General features: G+C 40.8%; 1 long non-coding RNA gene across 2 annotated transcripts in view; it reads left to right on the plus strand.

The window, feature by feature from the left end:
• Nucleotides 1-3,192: 3,192 nt before the first annotated feature.
• LOC115758101 overlaps nt 3,193-15,358 on the plus strand; it is a 74,448-nt gene continuing 62,282 nt past the window's right edge. Inside the window, exon 1 of one of the 2 annotated variants that reach the window (XR_004017396.1) lies at nt 3,193-3,383. This is a non-coding gene — a long non-coding RNA (uncharacterized LOC115758101). The remainder of the gene's footprint in view (nt 3,384-15,358) is intronic. The other variant, XR_004017394.1, reaches the window with a different exon arrangement.

Raw genomic sequence — 15,358 nt, forward strand, 5'->3', positions numbered from 1 at the left:
AGTAAAGATTCGATCTTAAGTTACCAAATTGGACTAACTTCTAAAAAATATACGTATATTTCATGTTGTTTAAGACAAATTGTTATCAACATAGCTTCAAAATGAGTTTCCTTTCTTCCGGCTACGGGGTCGCTCCTAGAATTTGTTCGCGTTGAAATTCATTTAAAGTTGCGGGTTCGAACTAGCTGGGTTCAAATCCGCTCTGTTTTTAAATATATATTTTCTCCACAAATATAGTTTCTCCACAAATTGTCATTGATATATATATAAATATGGTAAAATCAAGCTCAAGTAAAGATATCTGAAATTTTTTTGACTTTAAGCCTTAGTCAAAAATCACAAATTTTTGCAATTAATAAGGTTTCTGTAATTTAAGGTTTCATCTGAAATTTGAACTGAAATAACACTCCTATGATTTACTCTGCATAATATTCAAGATCTTTTATTCTTACGCTGTCCAACACTCTTTTGGTAATATCCGCCAAGAAGGTCAAAGACCACAAGCAACTATTATTTATTTTATTATTATTCCATTTTTTGCGCCCAATCATGCTGTACACCCTGTACTTCTGTCCATTGTTTGCATCGAGCGATAAATGGTGTTAAATAGTTCGACTGGAACTGGGAGCTACGACTTGGATGAATATTTCGCGTCCAGCTTTGAACCCTTTTCCCCCATTCTGCACGAGCGTGATTTGCACTTTTTTTTTTTGGCAACTCGAAACTAATTTCAAGTTTTTTTTTTTTTTTTTGCAAAATGTAAAAGATAGTGAAATAGCGTGTGTGTGTGTGTGTGAGAGAGAGAGAGAGGAAGTGTGTGTGTGTGTGTGTGTGTGTGTGTGTGTGTGTGTGTGTATGAGTGTGTGAAATGGTGTTAGAGGAGAGTGTGGCTAGAGGGGAGAAGCCCTTATCAGCGGCTGTTGCAAAATGACAATGTTATTTGGCGCGCATTTTACGGGCCCCTCTCCCCCCTTTGACCCCCATGGGGTTGGGGGGGGGGGGGGCGCTTTTCGCGCAATTGCATTTGCTGATAAGCAAATTAGCTTGCCAACTGGCCTAATAATTGACTTGCTGCTGGGCTCTAGCGGGCTGCTGTGCGGGAGGGATGGACGGGGGAGTGGGGATTGCTTACCTCTAAGGTGTGTGTGTGTGTGTTGGTGTGTTGGTGTGTGGGGGGGCGTTCACCAGTCGAGCAAACTTCTAAGCCACCGCCTCGGCGAAGCTTTTTAGCCAAAAGCGGTTCTCACATTTGTCATGGAACAGCAGCACGCAAGGGTCGGCGGGGGGCGGGGGGGGGGCTGGTGTGGATATCATAATATAGAAAAGTGGCCGCAAAGAGTGCTTAAAAAATGGAAATAGATGAGTGTGCCAAGACCAAGAGAGGGGCAGGGTCGCAGGTGAGTCCAACGAAAAGAAAAAAAAATAGAAATAAAAACACGAGAGCTTAAAAGAGCGCAAAAAAAATGAGCTAAAGAATTTCTACTTATAACGAGTTTTTATTACAAACGCGCGAAAGCGGCGCACAAACAAACCAAAAAAAAAAAACAAGACAGCCCGCAAACCGTTAGCCGAAAATGTATTAAAAAAGAAGTAAAAAAAAAAAATAAGTTAGCAAAAAAAAAAAAACGTCTAGCAAAATTCCAAAAGGAGTGCCTGGCTGGTTGGCAGCAACGGAATGGGGCGGGGAAGGGGTGTGCGGCAGAGTGAGAGAGTGCACATAAAAAGTAACAGCATTTTTGCCTAGCAGACAAATGCACAGACAGACGACGAACAGAGAGACAGAGAGGCATACGAACGAACGAACGGACGGACGCAGGCAGATGAAGAACAAGACTGTGAAAGCATGAAGCAACATTATTCAAAAGAAAGTCAAGTTAAGGCATGCCGAGCATACATACACATTCATAGAGAAAGAGAAAGAGAGAGAGAGAGAGAGAAAGCACACACACCAACAGACAAAAGCAGCATAATGCAGCAGAACTGCATGAGGCAGGCACAGTTACAACAACAATGGCGGATCGCAGCAAGCATTAAACATCAAAGCAGCAGCAGAGGCATCGGCAGCGGCATCGGCAACGGCAGCGACGCGAACAGCAACAGTAACAGCGACGCCAGCAGCGCGACTGTAACCGCTACAACAACAAGCACATGCCGACATTCTTTCATTCGTACAACGACCTCGACTTTGATTTGCAGTTAAACGGCAAGAGCAAAGTAATTTTTGCTAACGTGAGAGCGTAATGTTGCCCACAGAGAAACAAGGCAAACAGATGGCAGCCCCAACGGCCTCTAGACGACCTACACGCGTGAGCGAGAGCGCTTGAGAGAGCGCCAAACGTGCTCGTTTGCTCGTGTCGCGTCGTGTGTGCTGCTGCTGCCGCTGTTACTGCTACTGCTCGCAGCGACAGCGACAGCGACAGAGGCTGCTGTATGCTATGCCATGTCGTTGGTTCGCCAACTTCATTCATTCGTGCTGCGCGTCTCGTCTGTGCCGGTCGTCAAAAGCTGCCAGCTCCTTCTTAACTGCGTTTCAAATGTCATAAAATGCCAAAGACACACACACGCACACAAACACGAACAGTTAGTTAGACAGTGTTAAGCAACAAACACAAAGCAGTGCTCCAAAGTGCCTCAGTGAACATTCGAAGCAATAAAGTTAAAAAAAACACAAAGACGCCAAAATAAAGCAAACGCGCTGCTTGTGCAAAAAAAAAAAATAAAAATAAAATAAACTTGACTATCGCCAGACGCACACACACACACACACACGCACACTCTAATATGAAGAGAGACAACAAACAGCAGCAGGCCGGCCAGACAACTCACACACACAGACACACAGACACGCGGCTTCAGCTAGCAGTTAGCAGCTACAGTTATCAAATGCGGCCGCCGCCGGCCTGTTAACTTGCCCAGACAACGAGAGGGAGAGGGAGCGAGACAGAGAGGGCGAGAGTGAGAGCGACGAAGAGAAAGAGTGGGCAAGAGCCAACGAGCGAGCGAGAGCGGGCACAGTATAAATTTCATATGTGCAATGTTTGTGCCTGGCTGCTGTGCGTCGTATCAGCTAACCGGATGTTGATTTGTTGGCCGCAGCAAACACACAACATGGCCCAAGCCAGCAGCAGCCATCTTAACACACGCACACACTTGCACACACATGCACACCCTCTTGCAACACTGGTTCATCCTTTAAGCCTGATGAAAAAGAATGTAAAATGATGCCAGATAAAAGACTTGCAACACGCATGAATGGGGCCAGAAAACAAAGCCCGCAAGAGTGCCGATATACTCTCCATATACCCTCTCTATACTCCATTTATAAACAGTTAAAAGCAATAAGAAAACGTACAAACGGAGCTGACAACATATGCCTCAAATAGGTAAGCCTGAAACTAAGCTAAGACTTGGAAAATATATGTCTAATATAATTGGGACAAAAACTGACAACCTCCCAGAATTCTTCATAAAATTATGCTAAATATTATTATTATGCAGTAAACTATAAGAGTTTCGTCTTTTGCATGCCATTAATTCGAAAATTATATAAAAAATGAACAAATATTACCATGATATCTTTAACACGAGCCTATTTTTCTTAAATCCACAAATAAGACAAAGTTCTTGCAAATTAAATGATCAAATCTGTACAAAAAGCATTTTTCGAATTGTCTGAAAAATATAAACAAAAAATTAGATAACAATTTTGTTATATGCATACATATATATATGCATATAAATATATATATTTATACATTTTGATTAAATTAATTTCTGGAAAAAACAGTTTACAGAAATCTGCATTATTTGAAAGTTGAGAACTAAAACCCATTAAAATCGTTTGAATTTGGAAGCTGAGCACACAATCTGAGAACTGAAAAGGGAATAGACCATTTTTGATCATTATCCCATTTTGCGGTAGTTAAAACTGAAAATATTATGCGAAAACTTTTTAATTGCTTACAACTCAAATTTGAAGAAATTCATTTCATTGCAATTGTTGTTTTTAAGAGTTTACGACGATTCTTGAGAATTAAAACGAGTATATTCAGTAGAAAACTCAGATTAATTCTTTACTCCGTTGAAAAAAAAAACCTTTGTAGCTAACATTTAATACGCACTTGAATATAAACTGAATGAAGTTCAGTAGAATATCAGTTGTTGGAAGATGCGTTTGACCAATTGACCCAGTATTTCAGGCAACTGAAGAACCAGATTCCTGGCTCAAATTCCAGTCGACTGTAGAGAATTGAGCAGTGTTGGTTAAGTCAAAGACCGTAGTAAGCCAGTGTTGTTAATAAAGTTAGATTCTCTATACTTTAGCCTCTATAAAAATAATAATCAGAGAAATATTAAGAGCTAGTTACTCAGCTTTTTGGAGGTTTATGCAAATGCCCAAAAAGCACACATATTATAGCTCTATATAGCATAGTTTTTCCATTAGTCATGATTGATTCAAATGCTCAACTAATTTGCTATGCAAAAATAATAAAAAGCAGCGTTTTTATGCGCTTGTACGTTTTTTTTTCTTCGTCACTTTGGAATCTCTGACAATGTTCTACACACACTTAAGCTTGTAAATATAACTAGTTGGTGTATATATAAATCCTAATTCCCAAAACCAATTAAACTATCAAATGCGCTTTCAAATCAACATAAAAGTCGCTGCTTGTTTGCAGTTTAACAGGCAGCTACCCATAGAGGCAACACAAAAAGGGGGCACGTTAACACACACACACACACATGCAGACAGGCACACACATACGGGGCGTGCCCCAGAAGCGTGCTAATAAAACATTTAATTAAAACATTAAGCGAAAACGTCGACGCCAACGACGACGACGACGACGACGACGACGTCACATAATTAAACTGTAGCACCTGAACGAGCCAGTCGAGCGAGCTAACCAGAGTTGTCTGCCAACTCGCACACACACACACACACACACACACACACACACACACATACACACACAAACACACACCAACACCCAAGTACAGTTAGGTTGTCGACAATTGTAGTAAAAGTTTATCGCCCGCATTAAAAAACCATGGATTAAAATTCTACTTCAAATGGTTGAAAGAAGAAAAAAAAAGAAGCATAAAAAACGAACAAAAACAAAAAAAAGATGAACCTTTTGCTACAATTTTATGCAACATGTTCTCTAACGTTACTTTTTGTGGCACCCACATTTTGTGAGCGACCCAGCGCAAACCCCCACCCCTCAGCCTCGAGTCCTGTTGCAATAAAGATAAGCGGCGCAGTTAGCTCTAGATACCTGCATTCCATTTGCCAGTGTTGGTTAACGAATGTTGTCCACTAATTGCAGCGCCAAACATTTTGTAAGGCAGTTGCCCGACTATTTTCGGTGCCATTAAGTGGGGGCGGTTTGCCATGGCTGGGGGCGTGCCAGTGCACCCAAAAAAAAAAAAAACAACTCAGTGCCAGACATGCAGACAATTTCATATAAAATGCATGAGCACGAAAACCAATTCAATAGCCAAAAATGGCGAGAGACGCGACAGAGGGACAGAGAGACAGAAAGACAGAGGCGTGGCTAAATAGTGGGCTTTGAGGGGGGTCGCACGACTGCCGCACTGTGCTTGTCGTTGTCGATTGATAACCCCCCCACCTCCCTCCAAAAAAAAAAAAGAAAGAGAAGAAGAGGCACAAATTACTCGGCAAACTTACAGATACAAGATACGAGTCGAATGAGGAGCGCAAAAAGCATAAAAAAGCGAGTGAAGAAAAATGAAAGAAATTTGCACGAAAAATTAAAAAAAAAAAGTACAAGAAGAAGTAAAACAAACGGGGCTGTGGTATGCGAGGGGTGCGTAGGGCTGTTGGTAAAGGCAGGAAGGGGCGGAGGTTGGGATGGGAGGGGGGGGGAGGGGCAGGGTAACTCAATCGACATGGAAGCGGCAAAGTTTTCGAATTAATTTATTGATACGACGATAAGGAAATGGAAATGCGAAGCGAAGACAGGGCAAGAGATATAAAAGAAATGAGATAAACGATGGATAAAGGGAGTCGGTGGGCGTGGAGTGGAGGGGGATGTGCGGTGAGATGAGGGAGGGGGTTTAATCAAATGGGCACGAACATTTAAAAGCCAAATGAAAGACCAGCGCCATAAAAATGATTTGTGATGTGCACAGCAGCAAGTGAACAGAGAGCGAGAGAGAGGGAGAGCGGGAGGGAGAGAGAGAGAGAGAGAGAGCGAGTTTGGCTGGCAGATAAAAAAGAGATCGCATGAGTCAGAATGCGTCGCTCATACGCAACGTTGACAACGGCAGCTGGCATTGAAAACACATATATTTTGTTATATTTGTATTTGTATTTCTCTCTGTGTATTTACTTATGCAGAAGAAGAAAATAATAAAAACAAAACAAGTAGAAAAAGTTCACTTTGTATCTGATTAAAAGCGTATAAAAAGCCAGGCAAACAGTAAAAATAAATGTTAACGCGCCTCAGCCAAGTGGCAAATCGCAAACGAAGTTTGTAGAAAAGACAAATAAAAAAGAACAGAAAAAAAAGCCAAGGCAAAAAAACGCTCTCAAGTGTGAACAATTAAATACTCTTGCGTTTATGGCAAGTAGGTTAATTATATGATAAATATGTATATATATATATATATATTTATATACAAGCCACAAAATGATCTATGTATAGGTAAGCTTCTCTCGCATTCAAATGATAAACTGACTCGACATGCCCAGTTTTGACTTGAATATGCCAATTTACTGATAAGATAGCTGCCCCATCCAAATTTCGAGCAGCATTGATTAAACATATAAGAGTTTGCTTGTAAACGGAAAAGTTTCTCACAAAAAAACAAAGACTTGGGCAACAATTTGTATGGCTTGTAAAAGGAATGAAACGTCTTGTAATTATTTAATTATTGTTATTACATTATTATTCCTATTTTCATTTAATGCCGTCAATTTTCATCAGAAACAATAGCTCAGATATCATGAGATATAAACAAAAAGATTGTATCTAATAAGATGTATATATAATATCAGCTATTACCTGGCATTGTACGTGTCATGTGTTTTTATTTCCTAATTAATATCTATTTAACATACATTTTTATGACCAAGTTAGCATATTTTCGGCACGCCGAAGACTTAATACCCTTGTAGACATTTACTTAGGCAGATGTGTGAGAACAGGGAAGCTCAAAAATGTTGAGTTTGATGAAAATATCTTTGAAAACATAATATTTTGCCAAAAAAGAGCATCCTAATCGACACATCTTTGCTATAGCAACATTATGACATATACAGGCCATATACAGGTCCGTTAAGATTTTGTATACATATGAGGATCATACTGGAACTTAAAATCCCGAGTGCCAAGGTCAAGGTTTCCATACCAGACACTAGTTTTCGACCGATCGATGCTATCGCAGCTATATTGTATAGTGGTCCGATCCGGCCAGTTCCAACATGTACTGCCTGCAATGACGGATCTATTCAAAGTTTCAAGACGAGTTTTAAAGCTGAGAGACTAGTTTGCATAATAACAGACAGCAGGACAGATGGACAGATCAATTCGGCTGTTGATGCTGATTTGGAATATATATTGATCTTCAGTCAATCTATCAATCTATCTGATTGATATAAGATTGAAAGTAAGACAAAGTAAACTTTAGCAAAGTAAAGAAGCTTAACTTATTCCCAAGGCGTTACACTTGCACTCACCTAACTGGAATACCCCTACTTAAAGTGCATAATCCAGAATCTATACACAATTCAATTGTTGATAAATACATATATGTATATGGCTGGTACTTGGGTTATTGTATATTCCGGTAAATATATGCGCATAAGTAAAAAAACAAGACGCATCTTCGCAACAAGAGGCGGGGTCAGCGCCCCCCCTGCAACCCGCCCCCGCAGCTGTGTCGTTCGCGTCTTTATCGCCGATGATGTTTCGTGTTCAATAACATTTCGATAACATTTCGCAGCGACTTTGACTCTGCGCTTTACTCTCTATATATACTTATATATATATTCTATATAAATATACAATAGTTTGTTGTTGTTGTTGTTGTTGTAGCTGCTGATATGACGCTTGAAAAAAAAAAGAAACAACAAAAAATGCAAATTTTATTTCGCTTTTTATGCGCGTGCTTTTCTTCTCGGACTTTTTATTTTTGTGTGTATTTCTGCGATTGGAATAGTCGTTGGATTTGTTCTCGTTGTTGTTGTTGTCTTTCGTTTGGATTTGTTTTTAAACGCTGTTCCGATTTATTTATTGTGCCATTCATGTTGCTTGTTTTGCGACTATAACTGTATTCTTATTTGTATCTGTATCTGTTGCTATTGTAACTGTAACTGTATCTGTATCTGTATCTGCATTTGTATATGTATGTGTATAGATATATTTTTATGTATTTGTACAAAGTATTTATTTATTGTCCTTGTTTTCTTTTGGCCGCATCGCAACTGCTGCAATTTATTGTTGCCCAATGCTAAAGCTAATAAAATATTGAAATATCAACAATTTTCCATGATTTTTGGTAAAAGTTTCTCCCATTCTCTCTCTGTCTCTGTCTCTGTCTCCCTTTCAATCGTCCTCGCCTTTGCACATAAATAACATGCGTTGCCATAGTTTTCTCCACTTTAGTTTAGATAAATGCAATTTGTGCGCTTCACTGTGTGCAATTTAATTGACAACCGAAACTGGGGAATTGATAGAAGTTCAATTGTTTGAATTGTTTCGATATGTTTCGGGGATTAGCTTTGATATATTGTGCATGTATATGATACTCTGTGCCCGTAGCTAACAATTGATTTATAATGCTGTCAGTGTGTCTTTATAATGAGAATTGGATCAATGTTCGGGTGGATCTCAAATAAACTTAAGGACAAATCAAGAAAAATAAATAGCAAAAGCAAAAAAATATTTACTGACTTAAGATTTATTTTCTTCAATTATATTTGTACTACTTCAGTCCAACACACGCATTAAGCTCCTCTTTGCTTCCCTTTCCGTTTCTTTTTATTCATTCTTTCTCTGAATTATTGCATTTCTCTTTGTGTCACATTCTTAAACGTTTCATGGAACTCGTGGTTATCGTGCCTAGGCTTTTGCTTAGTTTTTGCATATTTCTTTTTAGCATACTTTTTTATCTGTTGCGTTTATCCTTTCTGCCTTAATTTATCAAAATTATTGCTTAAAACTGAAACTCACCATACTCTTTATCTGTTTATCACTTCCGCTTTGTCTTGCATTCGTAAACGTTTTACTTGGCCTAATATATGATTATAGCTTGATATTTTTTGTCTTTATAAACTCTGTTGCTCAAAACTGAATTCTTGTCTAACCCAACATGTTTTAAGGCCAAAAAAACACAATTGTTGTATTTACGTTTCTGGCACGCTCTTCAGCACAGATAAATATTTATGTGCCCCATTCTGTGCTATTTGTAGCATAGTTTTAGGGCTTTAAAGAAGCGTTCCATTGACTGCTTTAAAATGCGGCAAATACAAATTCTAAAATGCTATTTGCCAGCGAATTGCGGTGCGCGTCTATTTTCATAGACATTACGTCAGTGTACTCTAACCGAAAGATACACGTTGCCGTAGATACATAGATACAAATTGTATCTCATACTCATACTATGCAGGCGGTGCCCACATGTTTGGCGTACGCTTTCGCATATGCGAATACGCAATTCGCGATACATAAAAACTGGCTGTAAACAAATAAAGACAAAAACAAAACAATCGAACAGAGCGCCGCGAGAGCAAACAAAACATAAACAGACAACAGGCAACAGAGAATGAGTCTATGAGACTATGAGGCATGAGCTATGATGACGATAAGCCCAAAGTTTACATCTACCCAATACCGCCCTCCTTGCCACCTCATTGCAAATAGGCTCACAGTTCAAATGCCACACGCGAATGTGGCAACAAGCGGCGACCAGCAGCAACAGCTTGTCAGAGTTGTCAGAGTTGTCAGAGTTGTCAGCGTGGGCGACGCTTTAATATGCCGCGCATTTCTTTTTCCATTATGTATCACATTTTTTCAACTTAGTAAGCACGCCCTGCTTTTATTTAAATCTATTGAATATATATTGTTCTAAGTCGTTTAGAATTAAACATATATTTTGAAGATTCTGCGGAATGGTTTAAAAGGAATTCATCAATGATTAGGTCAGAGCTTACTGATATATTGAGTGTTATTTAATTAAAGTTATTTAATATCTGTTGCTGGATCTCTAAAATACTTTTATTGTTTGTTTGTTGAATCCAATGAAAAACGGTATAATGTTGTATATGTTGGATTCTGCAGCTGTCGCATCAGGGTAAAATGGGTGTAAGGTTTTAATGGCAGAAGGAAGCATATCCCACCCTGTAAAGAATATATTTGTTCTTAATCAGCATTAATAGCCGAGTCGATTAAGCCATTGTCCGTTTGTCCGTCTTTCCGCCTGTCTATCCGTCTGTGGATATGTTTGAAATGTGCTCAAGCGTTTAAAAGGGCTCAAAAAAGGTTGGCTATAAGCTTGGGCCACAACATTCGATAATAGTATATATGGTCGGAAGGGGTTCTTTTATGACTTAAGGAAAACATATTCAAAATGTTTTCAAAGGCGTTTGAATTCTTGATTCAAAACGGGTTTTAAAAAGATTTCAAATTGTGACAAAACTTGTTGGCCTTAAGCACAAGTCTCGTTGAGCATTTGAGCATATCAAAATGCGTGACACCTGTCGCCTGCTGCCCCGTTTACAGTTGCTGCTAAAATAATGTGCCTGTTGCTGCCTCATCCGCATGCTGCTGCGTCTGCTGCTACTGTTGCCGTTCTGTGTGCTGTCTTTTGGATTTAATGTGGCCACATAAATTTGGCAAATCAAAAACGCGTTTTATGGTCCTTGCTGATGTGTTCCGTCTGTCTCACAATCTCTCTCTCTCCCTCTCTCTCTCTCTCCTTTGCTGTCTGACTTTGTGTCCGAACGTTGAAAGTTTTGCGAAGCGTAGCTAACAAAATTTATTGCATTTACAAGCATATTACAAACGCGAGGCACAGCACAGCACAGCGCAGCGCCTCGCAGCGCGTCGCAGCTCACGTAGTAGTAGTTGCCACAGTGCCGCAAACTGAGGCGCAGCGTTGCCACGTTGCTGTTGTCGATTCGTATTCCCAGCAGCCACATAAAAGCCACGTTCGCCCAAATTGTGGCAGACGCTGCGGCACCAGTAAGCATGCGGCCCGCCCCCCGCGTCTGCCCGATGCTCCGAGCCAACATGCCTCAGCTCGTTCCCCAGCTAGTTTGAAGATTGATGTTGCGTTGAATTGCCCGAGTAAGGAGCTGGGGCATGTCCAGGCGTTGTAGCAGCAGCAGCAGCAGCTTACAATATGAATTACTCATTGCTCATTTTTGTTGCAATTTATTGTCATTGTTGTTGCTGTTGCTGTTGCTGATGCCGTTGCAGTTGCAGTTGCTGCCCATCGCCAATGCAATTTCTCTGTAGCGCTTTTTTGTGGCAGGCTGCTTTTTGCTGGATTTTTCATGTCCGTCTGTCGGCAAGGTCCTTCTGCTTTATGTGCCTGGCATATTTTGTCGATATTTACTTAAAAATACACAAAGGACGCCTTGCAACGTGCTTTTTGTTGGCATGCCTTGGGGTAAGTTTTAGTTGTTGCTTTTTGCTGCTTTAAAGTTGGGTTACTTTCTTTTTGGGGGGGCATTTAAGACGCCTGCCGCCGCAATTACAACTAATGCGGCAACTGCGTGTTCGCTGCAAACATGGCTGACATCATTAGGCCGCAAGACACTCACACACAAACACACACTCACACACACTCTCACATGTACACATTCTCGACACACACATTGCCTTGCCTGGCTGCTTCCGTTTTGACCAGCTTAATTTCCTGCCTGGCACCACATGGCGTATGTGTAATCAACTATATTGTAGCAGACTCCCTCTGCCTTGCGCTCGCTCTCCTTCTGTCTCTCTCTCTCCCTCTCTCTCTCTCTCTCTCTCTTTGTCCTTTTAACACTGCTTAATCACTGTAACTGCCATTTTTCATCAAAGTAATTACCCGCGGCCGTCGCCAACGTCGCTTTCATTTCTCTTATGTGTAGCCAGCGCCTGCGACCACGCCTCTTGCTAACACAAACACATACACTCACACACACTCATACACGCATTGTGCCCCACAAAGCTGCCACGCCCCTCTTTAAGCGTCGTCCAGCAAATTAAATCATTTTATATGCATTAACATTTTATTGCGCCATTTTATTTGACAGCTTATCAAAAAAAAAAAAACAAATCCCAAAGCCTCTGCAAGCCCGTCCCTATGTTTATTTTGATATGCCCTATTTTGAGTAGACAAGAGGTATATTGTTTCTTCCTGAGGTCTGATACTCTCTTTTAGCGAACTCCTTTTTGGGAATACATTAGTATATAAATATAAATAATATAAAATTATTATATTTTTAAAAGTGTATTATTTATTGTTTATTATTTACTATTTATTATTTATTGATTTTTATTTATATCCATTTTCTTAACAGAGTATTTAACAGTCTGTGCATGCTTAGCTACAAAGCTTTTAATTTTTTTTGATATTATTTTGCTTGATTCTCCCCATTACTTGGCATTATTTTGGCGTTTTTTCTCGCGTGTTGCCTACTTTTCTGCGTCTTTTGCATATTTTGCGCCTGCAAAGAAAAACTCGAGTAAAAAGTTTTATTTTTCTTTTTTGGCAGAAATTTATGAGCCTCAACATCGGAAAATTAATATTGCAAAATATTTGTTGGTGGGCGGGCGTGGCTGGCGTTACAGGTAGATGCTGTAAGCGTTTCCCTTCTCTCTCCCTCTCTCTCTCTCTCGCTCACACTCGCTTTTTGCCCTCTTTTCTCTCTTCAAGCAGCCAACGTATTATGTGGTATATATACATATATATTTATGTCTTTGATTTGTTTGTTTGTTGCAAATAAAAGCTAAAGCTGAGCTGTGAGCTGCTTTTCTCTTGTTTTCCAATTCTGTCCTCCTCGTTTCCCTTGCCATGCCGCCTCTCCAGCTGCGCCAATAGGCTTTAACGAGTCAAAAGTTCCGTTTGGCTTGGCGCAGCTTTTGCTGCTTGCCAACAAATTTTTGTGTTAGCCGCGCCGTGCCACGCCCTCTCTGCCAAGCACCCCTCCCCCCAAACTCCCCTTGACCAGAGCCTCATCGGAAAGCGGTGCCAAGGTGGCTGCTTGTTTTTGGCATCGCGCTACGTTTTGTTTGCCTTTGCCAATTGGCGTAGGCCGTGGCAAAAACCCGTTTAGCTGCCTGACCTATCTGTCCCCCTCCCCACCCCAATGACTAGCCCCCCACCACCCACTTAGCTTGCCACTGGGCTGCCTGCCAGCTGCCAGTTGCAAGGTTTTTGTGTGTTGCATGCATAACCAACTACAATGCCAGTCATGTTTCTCCTCTCCCCTCTCTCTCCCCCTCTCTCTCTTTCTCTCTCTCTCTCTCTCTCTCTCTCTCTCTCTCTCTCTCTCTGAATGTCTCTTTTGTAGTTTTTGGCTCGCCTGCCGCTTGTCATAATTTTTAAGTGACCCAAGCGCCGCATGTGGTCGCATGTGTGCTGCAAGCACTGGATTATCACTGGTTTCGTGACCCAACCCAACCCAACCCAACCCAACCCAACCTCACCCACATATTACCCGCTTAATGATTTATATTAGCTGCCGCATAATTTGTTTTGCTGATGCAAATCTTTTAACGTTTTAAAGTTAAAGTTTTGATGGGCAGAACGCTTTTTCCTACCCATTTGCTACAAGTCCACCTCGAGAAGTAAGTCAAAATTTAGTGGGGCTTTAAACTTTTTTTACTTCATTCCAGAATATTAAGAACATAAAACAATATGAATTAAATTGTTGATCTACTAGAATTTAAAAAGTCATATTCTCTAATTCTCTGCTACCTCCCCTTTGCTATTTACCTTTTCGCTAGCTCTTTTATTTTCTTAACTGAATTCCTGTCGCCGCGGGTGGCACAATTTTCAAAGTGCCTGTCAGCTGGAGGTTTCGTTACCCCAACCCGATTTCCCCTAGTGAAAATCTCTCGAATTTCCTGACAGCTCAACAAGTTCAAATTTCAGGGCAATTAACATTTGTTGCCTTGCGGCGCCAACTGTTTATTAATGTGCCGTTGCATGGGCAACAAGTCAATTAGCTGCTCGAGCAATTCGAATATGCCCCATGCCAAAGCCGCACAGAAAGTCAATAATTCAGTTCATATTTCGTTGACTTCACGCCGCTTCGCATTGCAAATTTTGTGGCAAAAGAAATTTGCAACAGCTGTCGCTCGCTTTTTTCTATGCTGCAACAAAAGAAGACACACAACAACAACACACACACACATACACACACAGAGCCGCCGCAACAAGCATTTCAAACATGCAGCTGGGTGCGGGTTATTGTCATGCTGCTGCTTTTGCTGCTGCTGCCGTTGTTGCAAGTACAAAATGCAACGCTGTGCTTAACAACTCGCCGCATAGACAATGCGACAGCTCCTTCAGCTCCTGCAGCTCCTTCTCTGCTCCTTGTGTCTGTCTTTGGGCTCGGCTCCTGCTGCTCCTGCAGTCCAATACAAATGCGCCCAAGTGCATGTCGAGCGATACAACCAGCCAAAACTTTCATTGTAGTTGTGCGGTTGTAGTTTTTATGTTGGGCATGCGGTTTTACATACCCTGTGAGTTGACAATCTTTGTTGGCAGGCAGTGTAAGACTCTGCAGACCACTTTGCTCTCAAGGAACTCTGCTGCAATAAAGGCTTATGCTAAAAAAATTGGTATGCTGGGAATACGCAGGAATATGTTTCGTCTTGTGTGTTAAATAACTTTACATGCTCTTTCTTACTCTGGCAGGATTTAAGATTCTTTCAAGGAACTCGGGTCTACAAATGCTAAGCCCAACAAGTTTGGGATAAAAACTCTTGTATACTTTATAAGAATAAATGCTGTTGCTAGAAATATGCGACAAATAAAATATATTTTGAGCTTTGAATAAATCTTTATAGAATGTGTAGGGAATTATACTTGACATGGGGCATATACTGTTCCATCAGTTGTATGTGCAGTCCTTTTACAAGTTTTCCTTTTATATTGTTGTCGTCGACCCGTCTCGTCTGGTACTGAGCCCCACTGTTAGCGCTGCGCATTTGCAAGTTGTAGTTTTTGTAGTAGTTCGCTCGCCCCCGCGCTCAATGCATGTAGTTTTTATAGACTCCGCACTTGTCGCAGTCCATTGTCTTGACACACACACACACACACACACCGACACACATTGGAAGACAGGGGGGATAGAGACAGCGAATGAATGAGAATGGGACTGGGAATGGAAGAC

Source organism: Drosophila novamexicana, unplaced genomic scaffold (genome assembly GCF_003285875.2).
Source record: "Drosophila novamexicana strain 15010-1031.04,08,12 unplaced genomic scaffold, DnovRS2.1 tig00000121-arrow-pilon, whole genome shotgun sequence".
Taxonomy (NCBI): domain Eukaryota; kingdom Metazoa; phylum Arthropoda; class Insecta; order Diptera; family Drosophilidae; genus Drosophila; species Drosophila novamexicana.